This window comes from Microtus ochrogaster, unplaced genomic scaffold (assembly GCF_000317375.1).
Source record: "Microtus ochrogaster isolate Prairie Vole_2 unplaced genomic scaffold, MicOch1.0 UNK1, whole genome shotgun sequence".
Taxonomy (NCBI): domain Eukaryota; kingdom Metazoa; phylum Chordata; class Mammalia; order Rodentia; family Cricetidae; genus Microtus; species Microtus ochrogaster.
Window position 1 is genome coordinate 11954980 of NW_004949099.1, and position 21534 is coordinate 11976513.

General features: G+C 41.0%; 1 pseudogene; it reads left to right on the forward strand.

The window, feature by feature from the left end:
• Positions 1-12517: 12517 nt before the first annotated feature.
• Positions 12518-12905, forward strand: LOC101988761 (annotated as a pseudogene).
• The last annotated feature ends 8629 nt before the right edge of the window (positions 12906-21534 follow it).

Here is a 21534-nt window from a genome sequence, read left to right on the forward strand (position 1 = left end):
CAGGTAAGAATTACTTTCACAAGGTCTAGTCTCTAAATTGAGAAATTCAGAGAAAATACTCCATTATCTGTCCTTTGTTAGTGATCCCAAAGTTTTTTTTAACCTGATTTACTTTCTATACTAACTTATATTATAAACCCAGAATTGTCTTTTTAGACCTCAAAACATTTTCTCAAATAAACAATTTACGCTTCCATGTCCCCTAAACTTTATACCTCTTTTGTGAATTCCTTTAATGAATTTGGTAACAAGGAAAATCGTAACTTTAACTATCTAGTATTCAACCTCATCAGAGACATGAGATCTTTCTCAGATATTACCTGAGTAAAGAGAAATGCAGAGAAAACAAAATTATAGAAATGACAGAGACATCTGGCTGTCTAGGGGTTCATCCAAGGTTCCTAAGAAATGTTGAGTTTCACTGCCTAGGGGACCAGCACATGCTAAGACTTTTTTTTAAGGGGAAAAGGGAAAAGACATCCACACACTCTCTTGATAGTTTCCTTCAGACCTTTACTCTTTTTTAGTGTTCTCTATCCTTTATTTTCTTGGTGATTTTCTTCTCTTATTTTGATGTTTTCTTTCTAACTATCTTTATTCTTGATATCTTTCTTCTCATTCCTTCTAACCCTCTCGTTCTTGAGGTTTTCCTTCTAGCTCATTTTAACTCTATCTTTATCTTTTCCTTTATAGCTTATATATCCCAGAGAAACCTTTCAGGCAATATAAAAGTTATAATGTCATTACGTTACGTTTTTCATATGAATTATTACAATGAATGCAAGTAAAAAACTGCGTGTTTTCCATATTCCTTACATGATTAAATATTTTATGCATCACAGGCGAAAAACAAGTTGTCCCAAGAACCCATGTACGTTCACAGCCAAGCAACTTGTTATAGATTAACAGTGTATAAGCAAACAGGATATTCTTTTACTAGTGGGCTGTGTTTTGTGGTTGCAAAGAAAGGACCAATCACTTTATTACTTATCTTAAAAGGTATTCTTATAAGAAATCTTAAAAGAATCACAATCTAAACTTTTATATATGAAAGAAATTAGTCAGTTCTACTTTAAATCTTTAAGGTACATACTCACTCATCAATAGTTTCTTATATCAGGAGATTGGGGGCAGAAATGGGTAAAGGGAATTAATCATCACCTTTGGTCATCAATCTATACTATCAAGAAAGGCACATCAGCTAATGATAAGTGGGCTGCTTTGTTCTTATTTCCTGATCTTAACAAGTTCCTTATTCAACTATCTACTTTTTTAAAACTTTGATTGTCTTCTTGGGTTTTTCACTGCAAAGCTATTTGACAAAAACATCTTAGTCTAATTTTAAGTTATTTTCAAAGTTTTGTTTCAACTTTATGCACTCTGAAACCTGTGAACACATCTCCCACAGTAAGGTTAAAAGAACTTAAACTAATTGGACTACTGAGGCGCAATTGTTTTTCTTAATCATTTACCTAAGCCATAGTCTATACGACTCCTCCTCCAAAAAACTCATGTGGTCCAGCTGTGTGACACTTCCTTGTTTTTATTTTTTATCATCAAAACTTTATTTAAACTAACATTATTATTGTCAGTTAGATAGTACAGCATAAGAATAAATCATCTTTATAGTAATCCACAGATAAAATGCCTGGTAGGATGGGATGTTTGCATGAGATAAACACACTACATTACAGGCAGTAAGGATCTCCCCACACCCATTCACATCATGCCAGATACTAGAGTAAGAGAGAAGTCAAACATAAAAAGGCACAGCAAAAGCAAACGATGTTCTGGAGTCTGTGGTCTGGAGCCTTGTCTATCTAAGATTCATGCATCCAGAATTTACCTCCTGGTGGGCCAACACCTTGAACTTCAATTGCCATGCTTCTCCTCTGACAAGGCCACCAGCAGTTGGTGCATCCTTCTTTGACCTATATAGGCTTAGAACATCTAACAGACTTTTCTATGAATCAGGAATTTTGAAGGACTGTCCTACCTTGTCTTGGCAAAGTTTGGCAGTCACCTTATTTTGTGTCCTGCTTGTCCAATTTAGACAACATACTGTCGACAGTCAAGGCAAGGGCAGTTTCTTGCCCAGTGGCAAACTTTGCCACAGTGAAAGCAAATTTCATATAGAGGTTTTTCAATGGTCATTGTCTTTTTATTAAGTAAATTGGTACTGCCAGGAGCAGACATGTCTCACTATCATAAAAGACTTATTTTATTAAAACACCTTAAATGCCATATTTTGTAGGTCTCTAAAGTGCTTGAAGATTACCTATCTAAAATATATCTGTTTGAACTTGAAAACATATATAATATGGCCACAAATTTGATTGTTAGGTGATTAGGTGATTAACTACTATATTTCTTAATTATCCCAAATACTTTGTATTAATAATTTTCAAGGACTAAAAATTTATATTATATTGTTAAATGAATTGCATAGGTATAATGCCTTAAACAAGAGGAGAAGCATATTTACAGTATAACAAAAATAGCCTTAAATTTGTATCAATATATAAAAACCTATACCAATGTATAATACTTGTGACTAGTATTGCTTTTTTAGTTTAAAAGTAGATTCAATAATCTACCCCTTTATCCTATCGTTCGTATATCCCCATCCTTTTTTTTTCAGAACAGGATCCTGAAATCTAATCTCCTTTGCTTAGTTTCTTCCCTAACCATGGCTAAAAACAACTTGTAACTACCCTCTGTCCCCCACAAACAATGACAGACATCCATAATCAACCAAAATGACCAAAAACTACCCACCCCACCTCTTGTAAATGTGGACATCATGTTCTTAAAATTACTTCCTGTTGTCTGGAGGGCTAAGGCTTCTTTAAAGAACTCTTAAAAAATTGAGATGAGGATCAAATTCTGGGAGAACTAACTGCTGTCCACTCTTGGTGTGATGGAAAATTGTAGAGCTTATCTTGACTAGAGTAGTCTATGAGACTAGACCATCAGAGCTAACTGCCTTGACTTTACCCTGAGCAGTTTATAGTCAAAACCTGATTTTTGGGTGCTGTGTGTCAATTTAGTGGCATTACCATAATCCAGGTGGAATCATCATTATGGGTCCCCATCATCCTTTGATTGAATTCTAAGATTGCTATTAGCTATGATCATGGTTCACTGCAGAAAACTTAAACAATTTAAATATCATATGCAGCAGAGCTCAGAGAGGTTAAAAGACCACAATCTATTAAATACATCTAGGGTGCCCAAGCTTAATATCTAGTTACTAGCTTCAGAATCAAGCATGAAATCATGTACAGGAAACTAGATGAAGCCTATTTTTAGAATTAGTTAATACTTTATATGACCATTAATATCATGACAGAAAGTTTATATATAATATATATTAATCTTACAAATTTTGGGATAATATTTATACCTTAAGAAAAGTTTTAAAGCATCACGATAAAACCAAAGGATTATGAGATTAGTGGCACTAGTCCCTTAATTTGGGATCCTTCTGTCCCATATCAGGAGGCTCTTCTGACATGAGACAGAGATTTTAGATTTTTCTTTAACTAACATGCTTTGGTTTAGAGTCACACTCAAACTCCAAAGCCAGCTTTAATTTGTAATTGAATTGGGACTACAAAAAGACCATTTCCCTTATATGGCCATAGAGGACAGCAGAAACAAATATTTGGGAAGATTTATGAGATTTTTTTTGTCATGTTGGAAATGTGCTATACCATTAGGCCAATTTACTCTTTTTCTTGGTACATTTTCTCTGGATGATTTGTATGTTTTTCTTCAGATGTTTCTTTTGTCCAGTGGTCTTTAGATGCCTTAGTAGGATACCTTTATTCTCTTGGAAAGACAAAAACAAAATCCTGCCCCAACCCTAACGTTGGGTAATTTTTCTTTTTGGCAGGCTATATCTGATCAGATGAAAGACATTTGTTAGTCTTATAAGTTAGTTTAGATTGAATGACCATGGTGTTTGATTAACTACTACCACTCCTAATCAAGAAGCTTGAATCTAATCCTTATTAATTTTGATGGTAACCATAGTGCTTCTTATGGTTTTGTTTCTGTGGAAACAAAAGCAAAACCTCTTCCCCAATGTAAAACATATCCTGGTTTTCATTCTGAGGTCAAAACATCCTTAAAGTATACTGGCTGATTTAATTCAACAGTTTTTTTTTCTGCTATTCATTGTCTTTTCTTCGCTGTCATTCTTTTCTCATTAGCATTTAAAATATTTAAAGTTAATTCACACAAAGCACTCTATATGATCCACATTCTCTGTGTTATGGTATTTCCCATCCCATTACATGGCTTATTTTTTAATATTACTTTATTATCTCTTTAAAGACTTTATTACTTTTAAACTATTTATATTTTTTATGAATGTCCATAATCCGACAGCAATGGGCTCCACCAGGTGGTTATCATACCCCGCTCTTGCATCTGAGGAGACAAATGGCAGTACATTGATATTGAGTAGTGAACCTGACATGTGTCTAGCCTGGCTCTAAGGACTTGTACTTAACCAATCACTAAACTACTCATGAATGTGATCTGTTTCTTTAGGAAGAGCCCAGGAAGGAAGGAAAGGAGAGCTGAATGTTAAAATTCACACCACTGTTGCTGGTTGTGAAGCCAAGTGAGAGTGAGTTTCCTCCCCACAGATTGTGGTTTGTTTATTTGTCATACAAATCAATTGGGTTGTAGCAGTCTCTCTCTCCCTCTCTCTCCCTCTCTCCCTCTCTCTCTCTCTCTCTCTCTCTCTCTCTCTCTCTCTCTCTCTTCTTGTCAAGTTTGAGGAGCCCAAAAACATGTGCAAGTTGGAGGACTCCTTTGTTTAGTTTTTTTGAGACAAAGTTTCTCTGTGTAACAGCTCGGGCTGTCCTAGAACTCACTTTAGACCAGGCTATCCTGGAACTCACAGAGATCTGCCTGCCACTGCCTCCTAAGTGCTGGTATTAAAGGCATGTGCTACCACTACCCAGATGGAGGACTCCATTTAAGAAAGAAGTTCAGTGTCACAAATATAAATGTTCTCTATCGTTGCTGGGTAGGGTAGCTCAGTGGTTGAGACCTTTGCCCAACATGGCTTGAATCTTTTAATAATGATGACAATGACAGGGCTCTGTGCCTCAGTTACCTACTTTGATCTGATAGTATCCGTGTTCTCTCTACTTGTTAGACAAAATGGGTGAATTCAGAAGCTCCATGTGTCATGCAACTGAATGTTTGGCTAAACTCCATGGTTTAGAAAACATGCTTTGTCATGGGATGTACTCACTCATATTTGGTTTCTAGCCATAAACAAAGGACATTGAGCCTATAATTAGTGATTCTAGAGAAGCTAAATAAGGAGAACCCAAAGAAAAACATATAGGCATCCTCCTGAATATTAACCTTCATCAGGCGATGAAAGGAGACAGAGACAGAGACCCACATTGGAGCACCGGACAGAAATCTCAAGGTCCAAATTAGGAGCAGAAGGAGAGAGAACACGAGCAAGGAACTCAGGACCGGGAGGGGTGCACCCACACACTGAGACAATGGGGATGTTCTATCGGGAACTCACCAAGGCCAGCTGGCCTGGGTCTGAAAAAGCCTGGGATAAAACTGGACTCTCTGAACATAGCGGACAATGAGGACTACTGAGAACTCAAGAACAATGGCAATGGGTTTCTGATCCTACTGCACGCACTGGCTTTGTGGGAGCCTAGGCAGTTTGGATGCTCAACTTACTAGACCTGGATGGAGGTGGGTGGTCCTTGATCTTCCCACAGGGCAGGGAACCCTGATTGCTCTTTGGGCTGATGAGGGAGGGGGACTTAATTGAGGGAGGGGGAGGGAAATGGGAGGCGGTGGCGGGGAAGAGACAGAAATCTTTAATAAATAAATAAATTTTAAAAAAAAAGAAAACATGCTTTGCTGGAGATAGGAAATACTTACGAGACCAACCAGGGGAGGCATGACCTGGTGTTCCCCATCCTCTCACTGTTCATACCAGCATAGGCCATGCTTCCTTCTACAGAGGGCAATCATGGGATTTTGGGCATAGGGCAGCCTCCACTTGGAGGTGAGCTCATACGCTGTTTTCTGATAGTCCCAGACACCCAGTGTCTAGAAGCCTGGAATTTGTGGCTTATTGCCACCTTTTTTGTAAGAGCCCTGTGCAAACTTTCTTGTTGAGGAAAGTGCCAGTCTGGCTTGATCCGTGCTAACCTATGTCAGTCTGTCTGGAGTGAAGGTAGAGGGTCACCTCTACGTCTTTGCCTATTATACCATACATACCTGAATTTCTATGAACTGGATCTACGGCAAAGTCTACTTTATGGCCTGCCATTCATTGAGCACATATGAAAGGCTCATCCCAAAGATGTACTCTTGTATGAGACTATTGACTTGACACTGTAGGACAGGTATATTACTGTTCCAGTGTTTAAAGAAGGGAGTGGAGTCTCAAAGTAGCTGTGAATTTCAGTCCTGCCATGCACCTAACACACAGCTGGTTAGGGAACCTATCTCTGATGCATCATTCCACAGCCTAACCTAGTCCTGTGTTGTAATAAGGCTGCTTGTTTGTTTCCCGAATGCTCAACCCAGAAATGATCACACAGTAGCCATATTATTTTCAATACTGTTTGGCCAATAGCCTAAGCGTATTTCTGGCTAACTCATAGCCTAAACTAACCCATCTCTATTCATCTGTGTATCGCCACGTGGCTGTGACTTACTGGCTAAAGTTCCGGTGTCTGTCTACACGGCTTCTCTCTAACTCCAGCCTTCTTTTTCCCAGCATTCAGTTTAGTTTTCCCCACCTTGCTCTGTTTCCCTAAAGCTCTGATATAGGCCCAAAGCAGTTCCTTTATTAACCAACGGTAATCCCAGCATACGGAGGGCAATCCCACATCAGTTCTGTCTCTAAGCAGAGAAGAGAGTCAAGGCTAGGGTTTAGAAAAAGGATGCTCTTGGCTCTGGGGCATGCTCTGCTGGTCTTCACTGTGCATTGTGGGTGAGTTGTTTTTAGATCTAGCCCAAGAACCAGAAACAACAGGGCATAGCAGGTCTTATCTCTCACGATCAAGGAGCCAGTTGAAGGAGATAATTATCTGAATGGTACACTATAAAAAATGTTAATGTGTATATTATCTGTATACATAACTTATTCATCATTATTTTGAATCTTTGCTGTTTACTGGTTATTCAGCCACAAACATTCAATACATGAATATAATGGGAACACATGTTGGGTCAAGATCGGGTACATTGGCAAATGCTGTTAAAAAAAAAAAGCAAGTGGAAATAAATCAGCGTTCTCACTTAGTTTTAACATCTTTGATAATAAGCCGTCCAGGGAAATACTCATTCACATACGTGTCGACTCATTACCCCCCACACACCAGGCTTGATGAATGATTCTCAGATCTAAATGTGAGCAGGGTACCGGACAGAGCTTTCGATGACTCTCAGGACTTCCTTTCCAATTGTCACTGGCATCACACCAGCAGATTAATTTTTGAATTGATCGGTCTTGGGTGCATGTTGGAGCTAAAACGCGGAGAACAGTATCTCTTCCCTTCTCACCTCTCTAGTGTAACTTTCAGGTACAAATATAGACAGAAGTGCTGTTGCTGCTAACATGACACACTTTCACAGAGGCTAAGATTAGACTCGTTCAGGAGAGGAACTCGCAAGGCTGTGGTCCAGCTTGGGAGCCCCCGCCCTGCTTTTCCATACACTAAAATAAAATCGACTAAGACACCCAAGTTTGCTAATTACCTACTATGTGCTACAGGTGAGACAGGGAGATATCATGGCAGCATCCCTGCTTACTGTGTTTTTGACATTTTGGAGAAGGAAGGCATCTATAGAGGAAATTTTACCAATCAGTCAGCCAGTGCCCCAGAATCTGGACTGGGAAAGTTATAGAACCACTGGTCTGTAATGGAGGAATTTACTAGAACAGTAGGACTGGACTCATTAGACTCAGAGCAATCAAACCCAACCCTGCAAAGCTTTATCTGGGAGCGACTCACTTTTCTGCATCCTAATCTTGGTTTAGCTTTAGCTTTCTCTAATTCCCAGGTCACACACATCCTGGGCTTGCCAATTAGAGCCATGAAGCGACTCCTTCTCAGGAGCAAAGATGAGCGTGCGTTGCCATTTCTGAGCCTGAATGCCAAACTTAGGGTTTATTACCCAGTTTTATTTCACGTCCAGCCCTGAGCTGGCATGCCAAGGTCACACTATACAAGACAAGGCCACCACCAGGAGAACAGTCGCTGTGACCACGCATACCAGGCGAAGCCAGGCTGTGTCCAGAAAGGACTGTTCAGAAGTCAGTCTGTCCTCCTCACACTAGCAATATGGTTTTGTTAATGATTAGATGTCTACCTCTTATTCGTGTGTATTATAATGAAATGGGTAAATGAGAAGGGGGCCACACCACCCCCACCCCTACTCCCCAACCTCCCATCCCCTCCACCCCCCGTTACTAGACCTCCAATAAATGCCCTGCCCCACTGCAGCCTCGGGTTTTCCCTATTTCACCATCTGTGTCGTTAGGGGTACCCGAGTTAACTCATAATTACAAAGATTGTTTTGTATCAGATTTGGTCTCTTGGTGGTTTGAGGGGGAGGGGGTCCAGACTCTGGTCACAACGCCGGTAATTGAGGGTGAGGTAGGTGAAGTCAAGGACCTTGGCTTTGATTGGATTGTTCATGCTGTTTTACCCATGAAACAAGATGCAAGCAACTCCTTGGGCAGAGGAACAAGGCTCCTGGGCAGTAAGCATGGCCCAGGGGCTTTGGATGCCCTGGGTATTCCCCTCTCAATACCCAAGCAAAGGTCTTCAGCTTGTTAAACCCTCAGTCCTGGGCACTGGCTCAAGGTCCAACTCTCCTAAGTTAGCAGACTGTCCTGCATGAACTAGGTAGGAGTGTTTATGAAAAAGGAAGGGCACAGGGTGAAATATTTTAGGTAAGTAATTAGAAAATGATTAGAGATGGCAGAGATAAAGTTTTATTTCTAATTTTGAAAATAGTGATGCCCAAAATAAAAATAGCAGCATGAGGGTTTGGAGGGAAGTCTCTGTGGTTTAAGAGCACTGCCTGCTCTTCCAGAGGACCCAGGTTCAATTCCCAGTGCCCATGTGGCAGCTTACAACTGTCTGTAATTCAGGGGATTCAGCATTCTCACACAGACGCCCCTGCAGGCAAAACACCAATGCACAGAAACTAAAAATAAACAAATGTGGTGGCACAATCCCTTAAGCCTGGAACACAAGAGGCAGAGGTAGGCAGATCTCTGTGAGTTAGAGGCCAGCCTGGTCTATGAAGCAAGTTCCAGGATAACCAGTGCTGTTACACGGAGAAATCCTGTCTTGAAAAAAAAAGAAAGAAAAGAAAAGAGAAAGAAAAAAAGAGGGAAATAAAAAGGAAAAATAAACTAATTATAAAAAATATTAACGTGAAGTGGTTATGAGGTGACATAGTCAAAGACTTGGGGTTCGGTGCTAATAGGTGTTCTGTTTCACCTGTCCATGGCTCTGGTCCTCCCTCCATTACATGGTTCTCCCCACACACATTGAGTATGCTTAATAATCATGTAATTTGCTCAGCCAATGAGACATTAATACTGTGCAGGTGGAGGCTTGAAATTGAGGCTTGGCCTCTTGGAGTCAGGTTACCCTGAGCTGGGAGGCAGCTCAAGCTAGACTCTTGTTGGCTGTGGGCAGAGGCAGAGTAGGAGGGGCTGCCTTGCATGTTTTCAGGTAGGCTTAGTGGATTCAAGAATTGGTGAGGAGTAAGAAATCATCTTTGCTTTGGGCTAATATGTTTTGGACATTTGGCTGGCAGTGACAGAAACTAGTAACAAATACAGTGGTCCTCAATGGCAGGCGCCTTTGGAGATCTGGGCTTTACATTAAACTGCATCATCAGCGTATGCTGTGGGTTGACATGACTTGAATGTGTTCTCCGAAGGTGAAGGTTTATGTCTTGGAAGCTTGGTCCCCAAACTGGTGTCGCTGTGCTGGAAACCTTAAGCAATAAGGCCTAGAGGAAGGTGATTAGGTAATGGGTGAGTGAATGTTGGGGCTGGAGAGAGATGGATTAGTGATCAAAAAGAGGAAGAACAAAGACCCCTTCCATCTAACACATGAATAGAGAAGCAGAAGGTTTAAATGTAAGAGTGCCATGAACAGAAATAGTTTTAAAAAAAATACTCTTAGCTGAGTTCAGTGTCTTCTTTTCTGGGTCTTTCTAAACTTCTCTCCTTGAGAGAAGTGATTAGCTATGTCTCATGGAAAGAGTCGCAATGTGACAAGGGCGAAGCCATGGTGATTAGAAGGCTCCTCGTTATCACTCATCTTTTGAACCCTACAAACTAGAAAGCCATTGTCAGTCACAAATTGATCAAACCGCCAATTGTTCCAGCATTCCTGAAGCCTGTCCTTTGGGTCAGGAAGATAACAAAGCCACAGAGTTGTGGGGGTCCCTCTCTTGAATGCACAGAAACAGGTCATTTGAAGATTTGGAGCTAAAGTTCTGTTGCGAAGTCTGAGCTCCAAGAGCTTTTAGTCACTGTCTCCATATAGGAGCCTAAAATTTCAAGTTACATTATTCATGTCTGTTTAATACATAAATCACTCACCATGCTGTAACCAAAGCTGAAAAGGAAACTCCGTTCTTTTTCTCTGTCTTTCGTGTGTGTGTGTGTGTGTGTGTGTGTGTGTGTGTGTGAACAATTGGAAAATATATGTACAATTGGATGTATTCGTGTGCACATGTGTGTGAGTCAGGATTCTCTAAAGGCTAGGAGGCGGAGGGAGCTGGAGGAGGAAGAGGAGGAGAAGGAAGGAGAGTGATTAACTTGACTTACTGGCTGTGGTTTGGGTAGCAGTGGCCATCTCATGACAACCAGGCCAAGAATTCAATTGTTCAGTTCAGGAGAAAGGATGCCTCTACAGTCCTAATCTGAGACTGGAGTTCTGGAGGATTCCTGGGGAGATGCTGATTGTCAGTCTGTGTTGGAATCCCGAAGAAGTAGGTTTTAATGCAGGTAAAGGATTGCCTGAGGAACAGTATAGATTGTCTGGTTAGTGAGCATGAGGGCCCCTTGAGATTAACCTGGGGAAATACCTGGATATATTGAGAGGACTTGGAGCTATGGAGAGAACAGAAATCCTAATCTCCATTCATCTGGGAAGAGAGAGGAAGAAGGAAAGAGGGGAAAGACAAAACGCTGGAGAGGAAAAGAGACCTTCTGCAGGTCTCTTGTTCTTTTAAACGCAAGCAGAGAAGATGTACCCCAGGGGTTCTGAAATGGGGATGCTAGCAGTCCCCTGAAACACACAAGTAAGTCAGAATCGATGGAAGACTCATCTGATGCATCTTGTAAAGAACCAGACCTACGGCCTCTGAAAGCATTCAACTTTATCATCTGTTTGCAGATTTCTCAGCTTATAATGCGTTCCATTAGCCCAAGGTCTTGAGAGTCTTGTTAAACATCATGGCCTTGCCTGCTTTCACTTTGAGCTAATGGGGTTGTCTGATTACACTTGATGTGAATGATCTAAAGGGAAGCAGTAGTGGACTGACAGCCACTGATGGTTCGTGGATCACATGGCAGATAGACCACATATTTTTATTACATATCCTTCCTCCAGAATATCACAAAAGAACACAGGATGTGTATATGATTAGTCAGAAAAGCAGATATAACTGGCACATCTCTAGTATCTTTAGAACTTACCAAGCCACTGCACAACCATAGCAGGTGTATCGAAAAAAGAAATTGAGGAAATATCTCAAATTGTAAGCTAAATTAACCGAGAAATAGCCAATAGAATAAGTAGGAATAGTGCAATCCTGGGGTGGGGAGCAAGACCTAATTTGAACAAAACAAAGAGATGGAAGGAGGGGAAATAAAGAACAAATACACCAAAAAAAAATCTCCAAGTCACAACTACCCAGAACAAAGAAAGCATAAGCACAAAGGTTAAAATAAGACCCATATCAGAATAAATGTAGTTGGGTACCGCCATTTCTCTTCAGGACCAAGTTGCTTTTATTGGTTGATGAATAAAGCTGTTTCGACCAATAGTTTAGCAGAATAAATCCAGGCAGGAAATCTGAACAGAGATAATACAGAGAGTAAGCAGAGTCAAAGAGACGCCATATAGCTGCCAAAGAAGAAAGATGCCAGAACATTACCAGTAAGCCACAGCTTTGCAGTGATATATAGATTAATAGAAATGAGTTAAGATGTAAGGTTTAGCTAGGAATATGGCTGAGTCATTGGCAAAACAGTATTAAAATTAATATTGTTTCTGTGTGATTATTTGGGTCTGGACAACTGGAAAATTAAAGCACAGACTCTGTTTACAACCATGCAATGGGCTGATGTTTCTGTTGCAGCTATAATTCAACCTAGTCCTGTTTTCTTTCTTTTTTCTTTTTTTTTAACCCATTACTAGTGTTAATGTTAAGAGGTGCACCCTTGAGTGGGTATCGCATGGCCAAGACCATGGCTGGAGGCAGAACTAGAAAAGGCAGTGGAAAGGGCCAAAGCTATGGTGGTGTTTCAGTCACAGAGAGCTGGGCTACAGTTTTCCTGTCGGCAACATCCACAGACATCTGAAGACTCACACCACAAGCCATGAACAGGTGGGTGCCATGGCTGCTGGGTACAGTGACGTAATTCTGGAGAACTTCACAGCTGAGGTGCTTGAGTTGGCAGGTAATGCTTCCAAGGTTCTCAATGTAAAGCACATGATTCCATGTCCCTTGCAGTTTTCTATCCAAGGTGATGAAGAGTTGGATTCACTTATCAAGGCTACCATAGCTGGAGTCAGTGAGATCTTGTACACCACAAATCTCTGATTGGAAAGAAGGGAGAGCAAAAAACTGTTTAGAAAATGATTTAGCCAGCCTGCTCTTCTTCACTGTCTGTAACCGGGACAAAGGACACCAGTGGGGATGTGTGGAATCTTTAAGAACAGTTCAATGGAAAATCGCAATTTCTATAGACAAGATTAAAAAAAAATTTGTATGTTTTTAGACTCATGAAATTTGATAAGTCCCTTTCCCTGGTCATAGTCGTGTGTTGATTGGCTAGGTTTCTTTGTTGTGTTTTATACAGAAATAGAATTGATGAAACTTTTTTTTAGAATATTTTTAAAAAGTTGCCCCCTTGAAAGGAAATGGGGGAAAAAAAGAAGAAGGTAGGGGAAGAAAAGGAAAGAGGGGGAGGAGAAGAACTTGAAGTTGGGAAATGGGGAGGTGTTGGAGGAGCTGGGGGTGGGTACTATCTAAATACATTGTGTTCATGTATGGAATTATCAATAAATACATAAAAACACGTAAGATTTTTTCCCACTAAACTTCTGTATAGCTGTCTGCCTCAAAATCCAAGTTAAGACCATACCGAGGAACAGTGTAGGAAATTCCAAGCATCAAGCAACAAGAAAGGGATCCCTAAAGCTTTCGTGAAAGAAAAAAAAAAAACAGGAAAGGAAATAACAGATTTTTCAACAGCAACCTTAGAAAAAGACATTTTAAATAATGAGCAGAAAGTATTTTTCTCCCTAGGTTTAGATATAGTCCTGGATTGTAGAGTTCTCTACAGAAATATACAGCTTTCATCTGAGCTCTGAGTCTGGACTGTCTCTAAGGCCTAGGTGCTATTTCTGGGACACAGAGGATTTATAGGTAGCCTCTAATGAGGAGACTCTTTAGGCCTTTGGGACCATGTGTATGAATCTTTAGGGGTAACATCTAATGGGGCCTTCTTAGACCATTTGGGCCATGAATATGAATAGCATAACAAAATACCAGACCTTCCTCCTCATTTTCACTTGTTTCTTGGTCCTGGAATGAGTGGCTTTGCCCCATCACACACTGCCTGGTGTTGTGGTTGCCTACCCAGAGGCCCAGAAGTAATAACACCAAGTAATCATGGACCAAACTCTCCAAAGCAGTGAGCCAAAATACAGCCTTTCTCTTTATAAATTTATTATTTCAGGGTTTTCCTACAGTGATGGGAAGTTGACTGACACACTACTGCAGCAAATGAAAAGATGGACCCAAAGCATTTTCTCATAGGCTAGTTATTACCCAGTGAGTCTGTGCCTTCCCTAGTCTTATCTTTAGAAGCAACTGGAAGAAAGTGAAGCAAGAAATAATGGTTGTGACCAATGATCATTACCAAATAAGAGTGATCAGGCTGTAAGAGAAGACTGAGAGAGCAGGAAACATGGGATGTTAGAATATAGAGTGTTTGGGGCTGGAGAGATGGCTCAGTGGTTAAGAGCATTGCCTGCTCTTCCAAAGGTCCTGAGTTCAATTCCCAGCAACCACATGGTGGCTCACAACCATCTGTAAAGAGGTCTGGCACCCTCTTCTGGCCTTCAGGCATACAGACAGAATATTGTATACATAATAAATAAATAAATAGTTTAAAAAAAAGAATATAGAGTGTTTGTTATCTCAAAGACTGACAGAGCAACAGCCTAAGAATGCATCTCAGACAGCTAGGGGAATAGTTTGCCTTGAACGGCATCAGAAGATCGAATTGCCTAAACCTTGAGGGCTCCAGGAACAAAGAAAATCAATATTACTTATAATATACTAGTAATGTGTAGTGTCTGTTAACTTCAGTGAGGCTGTGTATTTGTAAACAAAAAGAGACATGATTCTGTTGAACAGAGTCTTGTTTTCATCTCTATACCAATGTCAACATTGACTCAGGGAAATGAAGTCGATGCTGAAATGTGGAGAAAAAAAATGGCAGAAACAGTGCTACAATGAATTCTTGTGCAGCAGGCAGTGAAGTCTGAAAAACTGAGTCAAGAGTCATCAGTCTGTGTCAAATATGATACCTAGAGGAGGTAAATGGAGAATTAAAGCCAGGCTACTTCTGAGGGGTAGGTGAAGATTGAGTTGGTCTTGATAACACTTCATGAACTGCCTGATTGAACTTGTAAAGTCATGTACCTGCATCTCCTTAACAAGCCATTAAAATTTTTATCTAATGAAAAGTTAGAAGTGATAAACAATGTCTGCTTTGTAGTGAGGGTGGCAAGTGCAAGAAGGGAGGATGCTGGGTAGGTTGACTAGTCAGGAGAGTAAACAGCATTGCTCCACAAGAACACATAACTTGCCTTAGGACAAAGTAGTCTTAGAAATCCTAAAACCATCATGATCCTTTCTGCTGTGGGACAGTGGCCTGTACCCTGTCACTTGTATTTTAAATAAACACTGATTGGCCAGTAGTCAGGCAGGAAGTATAGATGGAGTAACCAGGCAAGAAGTAGAGGCAGGGCAATGGGAATTCTGGGAAGTTTCAGTCTGCAGTCGTCACTCAGACATAGAGGAAGCCAGACAGAGAGCAAACAAGATATGACTGCCTCACTGAAAAGGTACCAAGTCACATGGCTAACACAGACAAGAATTATGGGCTAATATAAGTTATAAGAGTCAATATGAAGCCTGAGATAATAGGCCAATCAGTTTATAATTAATGTAGGCCTCTGTGTGTTTATCTGGGACTAAATGGATATGGGACAGGGCAAGACAGAAACCTTGATCAACACGTTTCTCTTTAGATTTGTTTTGTTGAGACACGGTCTCATACAGCCTAGGCTGGCATTATACTCACTTTGAGACAAGATCTTAAATTTCTGATCCTCTTGCTTTTGTCCCCCAAGTGTTAGGAATTCAGATGTGCTCCACTATGGCTGTTTTTGTTCCTCATTTGCTTGCTTGTTTGTTTATGCAGTGCTGAGAATGGAACACAAGGCCGTGTGGGTGCCAGGCAAGCACTCTAGCAGCTGAGCTGTATCCCTGGCCTCATTAAAACCCTTTTACTCCTAGTTCCTGCAGACAGGTTTGAAGAGTGACAGCAAATCGTCTACTCTGCCCTGACGGCCTGTGCTGTGGAAGACACTGCAAACTCAGCACAGCCATGCTTCCTATATAACGTCCATCAAGGACACAAACGCAAGGAATGACAGCATATTAAAATCCCCCAAGGGAGTCTCTGAGGCTCAGATAACTAGACAGTGACTTCTTCCAGTTCCAAAAGACCTGATGAGTTTGGCCTTCTTTTATGCAGCTTGCTTTGCTTAGCTTGAAGGCCCATGTTCCCCGCATTGTTTGAGTCCTTGGAGAAGCAAATGCTAAGATATGAGTAGTTGAGCATATGTTTATCAGGGGAAATGGAGAAGTTTAGAGAGCCATCAGACCTCATTACAAGCTCTCCGTGAGCAGGGAGAAGGTCTGAGTGCAGTCCTAATAAAAGATAAAAAAGCCTACTTTGGAGCCCCATGCTCCCCAGGAGCGAGCCTGCCTCAGTGGTAACCATGCTCACTGGGAAGTGATCCTTGGTCGGAGCACGGTGGCACATTGCCGAACCCTGCAACTGGGGATCTTTGTGAGTTGTACTTCCTGCAGCTGGAGGTCTGTAGCTCTGTTTCCCAGGACGGCCACATTCCACCTAGGGAAATGGAAGGGGTTGAAGAAGGTTTCGGACATGCCTATGGTGGAGTAGATATGACCACAGTGTTACAGAAGACCCAGAGAGTGTCAGGTCCAGATCTCAGGCAGCATCAGACAGGCTGGTGGAATTGGTCATCTGCTCCTAAGAGGTTCATGTGGCCTATGGGTAGATATGGGAGGGAGGGGATGGTGGAGATGTTCTTAATCTGAATTGAGCAGTGAGATTAATGGGAGGAATCAGAACCAAGGCTTCAAGACATAAAACTCAGTAAAGGGGGACAGTGCATGGTCTAATCCCAGCTCTACGAAGGTGGAGATAGGAGGATTCTTGGGGCTGGATAGCTAGCCAGTCAAGTATACATGGTGAACTTCAGACCAGTGAGAAACTCTGTTGCAAAATACAAGGTGTAGGCCAGAGAGACTGCTCAATGGTTAAGAGCACTGGCTGCTTTTCAGAGGACTCCTGGTGCAATTCCTAGTTCTTACATGGTGGCTCAAAACCATCTTCAACTCCAGTCCCAAAGGATCTGATGCCCTCTTCTGGCTTTCGTAGGCACTAGGAATGCACATGGTATGCAGACATGCAGGCAGGCAAAATACTCATATGTTAAACAAATAATTTTAATTTCTTCATTAAAAACCTCTCAAAAGCAAGGTGGACAGCTCCAGTAGAAAAAAACGCTTGACATTGTCCTCTGACCTTTATATACATGTTCACATTCATGCAATTGCACACATCACAAAAACTCTCGTGCTATTGAAAAGGATGTGGTCAAGGGACCTAATTCACAAACAGCCATTGTTATGTTGGGATGATGATACAACATCTTTTTCTTCAGTGGCTCAGATGAACCTGTTTTGATCAGCGATTTAATTACATTAAGAGCTACAATTAGCTACCAAACTGACAAAAACCATTAACCCATTAAATGCCTGTTCTTATGCATTGAACACCAATAAAACTATATAAACACACACACACACACACATAGTTTTCTTAAATTTATGAATGAATAAAATCCTTAACCTTAACCTTTAGGTGCTTGTGGAAGAGTTTTATTTAACCTTACCAAATTCAACTAATGTATGTGATATCACCTTCCCCCTCCAGATAAGTCATTCACTTAAGGCATTTGTACAAAATGGTCATTAAAAGTCAATCACTTCCCCTAGTATCCTTTTAGAGAAACAGGCATGCTTCCAATGTTGGGTAGTATAGTTGTAGACTCTAGTTAATATTTTCCCACAAACAAGGGTGTAAATTCATTTGTGACACCATGTTTAAAGTTCCCTCCCCCGACTACACTTAGATCAGTAAAAGTCATTTGTTGTGTTTATTTTTAAGGGAGATGTGGACAGTCATCTCTACCCCACATAGAGCACCAGTGACAGGCTGAAGAAAGGTCAGCCAAGTCCAGCTTGGTGAACCAATGAGTTTACCTGGCTTCCTTCCTTCCTTCCTTCCTTCCTTCCTTCCTTCCTTCCTTCCTTCCTTCCTTCCTTCCTTCCTCTTTTTTCTTTCTTTCTTTTTCTCCTCTACATTATTTTATTGCTTACTTTTTTCCTTTTTTATTGATTTTTATTGAGCTCTACATTTTTCTCTGCTCCCCTCCCTGCCTCTCCCTTCCCCTCTTCAACCATCCCCCAAGGTCCCAATTCTCCCAATTTACTCAGGAGATCAAGTCTTTCTCTACTTCCCATGCAGATTAGATCCATGTAAGTCTCTCTTAGTGTCCTCATTGTTGTCTAAGTTCTCTGGAATTGTGGTTTGTAGGCTGGTTTTCTTTGTTTTATGTTTAAAAACCACCTATGAGTGAGTACATGTGATAATTGTCTTTCTGTGTCTGGGTTACCTCACTCAAAATGATGTTTTCTAGCTCTGTCTATTTGCCTGCAAAGTTCAAGATGCCATTATTTTTTCTGCTGTGTAGTACTCCATTGTGCAAATGCACCACATTTTCCTTATCCATTCTTTGACCAAGGGGCATTTAGGTTTTTTCCAGGTTCTGGCTACATCAAACAATGCTGCTATGAACATAGTTGAGCACATGTCCTCGTGGCATGATTGAGCATCCTTTGGATATGTACCCAAAAGTTTATCTGGCTTTCTTATAGGAGTATGGGTGACACTAACACAGGTGCATGACTGAGGGTCCCACACAAGTATGGTGACCACACAGTGGAAACCACATTACTGGAGTCCCCATCTTTAGTTGACTTTCTACCGCCTTCACGTTCTAGTTCCTCCCAAGAGCATAGTGGCAGGAAGATGATGGAATGATTCTATCCCGTCTCCTTCTTCTAGAGAGTGTTATTAACCTCGTTAGCATAACCATAGACATACCAATTATTGTGCTATTCGGTTTATTGCACTATCGTGACCATTGGGGCAAGTTCTAGTTCACCGCACCAACCCCTGAGCTGTGGTAACAATGGCCATGTAATAGCTAAGGAAAAACACCATTGATTCCAACTTGGGTAAACATCAGCCACAAGGATACATTTGTTAAAGATGATTCCTGTTAAAGATTAGTGCTATCAAAAGGGTTGTCAAACTTAGGAGAATGGATAGCAACTCCACCTGAAATACTTATAAAACATACTGAAGACTTTCTGTCCTCCCACTATACACACTGAGCTAAATGCTTCCCTACTTCATATCTGAGTCATCGATGCCACAAAGATGATTTAAAGTCAGTTTATAAAGCTATGCCATGCCGGGCGGTGGTGGCGCACGCCTTTAATCCCAGCACTAGGGAGGCAGAGGCAGGCGGATCTCTGTGAGTTCGAGACCAGCCTGGTCTACAGAGCTAGTTCCAGGACAGGCTCCAAAACCACAGAGAAACGCTGTCTCGAAAAACCAAAAAAATAAAAAATAAATAAATCTATGGCATAGTATGAATTTGTTACCCATTGAACTGATAAGGACATTATCACAAAGAAGTTATCTGAGGTTGCACTGTGAGTCATGGGACCCTATCAGAACATGGACACTTGGCTTCATCTGTGCTTTTGTGTCTGATCATCGTTGCAGCTGGTCCAGGATCATGCTGCCAAGAGTAGTCTTCACCAAATTCCAGCTCTCGTGATCTATCTATCCGAGGACTTGGCAGAAGAGCCATCCTTGTCATCTGCTCTCTAAATCAAAATCCGAATGATTCTGTTATTGATTATTAAATGGCACCGCATGCTGCTTCTTTTTAGAACAAAACTACCTTTTGAATATAAAAACAAGGGAAGGACTTAATGTCTCCTTGGTGAGCAGGGTGGCACAAACCTATAATCCCAGCCACATGGGAAGATGAGACAGAAATATCTTGGATTCAAGCTGGTCTGTGTTGCATAGAAAGACTCTGTCTCAAAGAAAAAAAAGGAGAAGAAGAAGAGGGGGAGGAAAAAACAGCCCAAACAAACATCAACAAAAACCCTAGAGGTCACCCAGATGGTTCATTGGGTTAAAGTGATTGCCGTATAAGCTGTTTGATACCCAGAATCTACATTAAAACAAAAATAAAACAAAAAAAACCCAACCAACCAAACAAAAAAAAAAAAACCAGATGTGGAACACATCTGTAATCCCAACATCTCTATGATACAACCTGGAGGTGGGGCAGAAGAATCTCTTGAAGACTCATGGGCTAGCTAGCCTGGAGCATGCAACAGTAGAAACAAGAGAAGCCCTACCTCAACAAGAGAGAAGGAGAGGATCATTCCAGAAAAAATTGCCACGTGACCTCCACAGACACACAGGCCATGCAGTTACACCCCCACCCCACCCATATTTACACACTAAGACTGATTTTTAAAAATTAAAAATGAGAAAAATCTTTCCCATAGCTGGGCAATCATGTCAAAACACTTAATGTACAGTTTTATCCATTTATCCAAAGAAATTAGTTCTGCTTTCCCAGGTAGCCGGTTGATGAACTAAACATGAAAAGAGCTCTCCAAATGACAAACACTGAGTACTCATTTCTGAGATGCTCACTGGCCCCGCCTCCAAATGCTCCAACCACTTGAAAGGTTTGTGTGTATTAAGTCCCTTGGCCACATCCTTTCCACTACCACTAAAGAACATCTCCGGGGCTTGCTGGACCACATCCCATCACGTGCACGTATAAACCACACTGGAAGTTCAAAGTACTTCCATCCTCTGGGAGCCGCTTCCTAATGTCTCATTTGGAGTACAAAAAGTGGGTGCATTAATAACACGTTGCCTTGAGGGGATGATTCAAAATTTGTGGGGAAAGTGACGGTGCCCTTGGCCCTTCATCTAAATTTGAAAATTAAGAGGGAAACTGGCATAAACCCACTTCCCAAAGATACCACATCATTCTAACCATGAAATACAAGGAAGTTTAATGTTTAATACGTGCATCTTAATTATTACTTTTCTCAAATGGCTACTCCCTAATATTGCCCATTGTTAGTCTTTGCTGTATTAATTTGACCAAATTTATGAGACTATACAGAATCATGTACATATATGTGTGTGTACACACACACGCATATATATATATAATATTTAAAAATTAAAGCATTCACCTGACAAGCGATATTCAAGAAGAAATTGGCAAATCAAGTGACATTTTATTTTAGGGATTACTGTGAGACTTGCCATGTCAATTTTTCTCTAAAATATATTCGCAATGTCCAGCATCATGTGCTCGTGTGTGCAGACACATGCACATACTTTAGTATAACTTGCCTTAATATAACTTACCCATAGAGGCCCTCACATATTGCATAGTCACACAAGCCCTCAAACATCACATATCCTGGAGTAGTCTTTGTTTAGTTCAAGATATATTCCTGCTATGTAATCAGGTCTAACCCAACCTGACTTGAAAACTATGTAGCTCGGGCAAGCCTGGTGCTCACAATCCTCTTGTATCAGCCTTCTGAGTGATAGTTTTGCAGGCCGGCTCTGCCAAGTCTTTAGCGAAATAACCTCCAAAGTAGAGCATTCACTTGAGAGGTGTTAGGTTGGGGGCTGGAGAAATGGCTCAGTGGTTAAGAGCATTGCCTGCTCTTCCAAAGGTCCTG